This window comes from Lolium rigidum, chromosome 4 (genome assembly GCF_022539505.1).
Source record: "Lolium rigidum isolate FL_2022 chromosome 4, APGP_CSIRO_Lrig_0.1, whole genome shotgun sequence".
Lineage (NCBI taxonomy): Eukaryota > Viridiplantae > Streptophyta > Magnoliopsida > Poales > Poaceae > Lolium > Lolium rigidum.
In genome coordinates this window covers 124,219,576-124,222,281 of record NC_061511.1, presented here as the reverse complement: position 1 = coordinate 124,222,281, position 2,706 = coordinate 124,219,576, and the positions used below count along the sequence as shown (strand labels likewise).

The following is a 2,706-nucleotide window of genomic DNA, read 5'->3' as shown; positions in this document are numbered from 1 at the left end:
TTGACCGCTCCTCGACGCACGCAGTAACCTTCAGGCCTTGTTTACTTGTCTGGTATTTTTGGGTTTGGGAGGGTAAAATACCGGCCCACGACCGAATCCCGAAAGTTACCCGTTGGGCTGTTTACTTCTCTGGTTTTTTTGTGTAACATCCCGGCCCATCCCAGATCTTCCCGACCCGGTAAGCTGCACACTCCGGTATTCTCATCCACGAGGTCCACCCCGTGTATTCGGTCGTGAAAAAGGAACAAACGACGAAGGCGACACAATGGCGGCGACGGCAGCGAGGAAAGGCGACGGCGGCGGCAGCGGCGGGGAAAGAACTAGCAGATCAAGACGACGCCGACGAGATCCTCCTCCAGCGACTGGTCCCCGGTGAGTCCTCGCGCCTCCTCCCCTTTTCCCCTCCTCCCTAGGGTTTCTTGGTGTCGCCGCCGTCCGCGACGGACCTCCGGGAGCTCGCGGCTCCGACGGCCATGGGGTGCGGGCGCAGGTAGGTACAACATTTGCGATGGACGCGCCTGGTACTGATTGTGCGGTGGCTGCTCCTGCGTCGGTGCTGCCTGTGCTAGAGGAGCAGGGGTTTGGCTTCATGCTTGCGGTGGTTTCTTGTTTGATTTGTGAATGCTTTGAGCTGCTGCGGCTATAGTTTTGCAAGAGGGCAATGCACAAACTGATAGATTTTTGTTACCAGTAAGCATGCACACTGTTTTCTTGAACCAGTAGCCCCTGGCTTCTTTCAGTTAGGCTCACACTTCAAGCTCCAAAAACTTAAAAAAAAAACTGTTATCCTATTAAGACATGATTTTGATGAACATACTGCTCATGCTTCAAGAAAGGGTTCAGACTTATGTTATATGTCCATTAGTTGCACAGGACCAATTAGAAAGAAAAATGCAGAGGACAAATTTGGATGCATACATTGTTCATCAGATGTGCCATCCAAGTAGTGCACGCTTCTGTCTCCCCAACTATTGCAGTCATCTAGTTCCATTACCAGCATGCCAGTCCTTTCATCCATGTCATATCTGTTTGGATTATCCACCTTTAAATTAATCATAAATGTTGGTTCATCTTGTTTCAGTTCTTGGCAGCTATCTTTAGTTTCATTGGTCAAACTGAAGCATCCCTGTCAATAAAAAATACTAAATTGCATGAGGTATTGATCTTCAGGCATGCTCATAGAAACCATTATTTGTTTCAGGTCGATCAATGTTCTTCTTACAATTCCAATATGGGTTCTTGTGACACGTATGCAGGTATTATCTGTTAAATGATCTCCCTTTGATAATATCACGATTGAGAAACATCAGCATGGGAATATTGCAATTTCATTGAAGAAAAAAGTTACAGAAAGAGCACTAGGTTAGAAACAGGATTAGTGAGACTTTATAGAGAGCTAGCATTAGTTCCCGTTACATTCTAGTGAAGTCAGGCAGTGTTGCGGTTGCCGTTGCTCTCAGTATGTCTACAGGGTACTACCTCTGTCTTTTTAAAACTGAATTTCCTATATGCATTCTGCTACCAAAAAAAGTATCTGTCACTCATTCTCTTTCAGATATACTTTAGAACACGGTAACTAGGCATAATGCTCAAAGTTTTTGCTGTATAAATAAGATTTTGAAAGCATGGTTGATGTTATTAAGATTTTGAAAGTTTTTGCTAGCATGCTATCTCGGTGTTCTTGTCCTTGAACTGTTAGTAATTATCATAGTGAATAACTATAGTTACATCTAAGGTGAAGAATACAGATTATCATGATACTCTGAAAAAACAACTTTGGTAGTGTTGTTGGCACCAATTTCCATGCTTTGTTCTTGCTTCTATTGTTGTGAATTGAGCGGATACTGTTTTGTGCTAGCTTAGTGCTTGTCTGCCCTGCTTTCTGTTAGGTGATGCAATGCTTGCTTGATTATCTTAGTACTGAAGTACTGAATGTGAGAACTCCTGCCTGATAATGCTTTTGTCACTATTTGCTGGAATGCATAGCAAAACCTTGTTTCTGCATAAGGACCATGCATGCTTCCGTAGGATCTGCATCGGGAGTGCATCAGGATTAAGATCGGTTACTTCCTGTATAGTGTCCTGGTGGGCTTTGTGTTTTACTTTATTTATTTTCAAATAACGATAATATCTTGGTATTTCTCTTGCTAGCCAAGCTTGCATTGCATGATTACCAACTGTAGTACTCCTTTAATTTCCAGCTGAAGTACAGAATGAAGGAGCTCCTAACTTTTATGTATTGTCTCTTATATAACAGGTTGATCTTGATGAAAACATTTGGAAGGATATGAACAACGAATGATCCCACCAACTGCTTTTAGAACTGGCATTTGAGAGCAGCATAATTTTTTTTTTGCCACCGAATAGAATATTCCATGAGATCGAACTGATGATCCGTTGTTGTTTTTTATTACCATGCAACGTTTCATAAACATTCTTGTATATTTATTGCAAAGATATGATTTTTATTTGAGTGACTTTGTCCAGAATCATCTTGCGGGTGTAAAGTTTCTATTTTTTTATCACTAGATCTCAATCCTCTTCCATCCCCTCCCATCCCCAAAATCAAAGTAACTAGAGGCTGTGGGGGAGGTTGTGGGGAAATGAGGGGAAATTAGGGGGAAAATGGGGATTGGGTGAAAGGGGGGTTTTCACCAAATCCCCTCTTATCCCCAAACCCCTAGGGGATGAAAATACCCTAGGAGT

General features: G+C 42.8%; 1 long non-coding RNA gene across 1 annotated transcript; it reads left to right on the top strand.

Annotated features, from left to right (window-relative positions):
* Positions 1-242: 242 nt before the first annotated feature.
* LOC124648974 lies at positions 243-2,473 on the top strand. Its single transcript, XR_006986492.1, has 3 exons — positions 243-372; positions 1,202-1,256; positions 2,258-2,473. It is a non-coding gene; the product is annotated as an uncharacterized LOC124648974 (long non-coding RNA).
* The last annotated feature ends 233 nt before the right edge of the window (positions 2,474-2,706 follow it).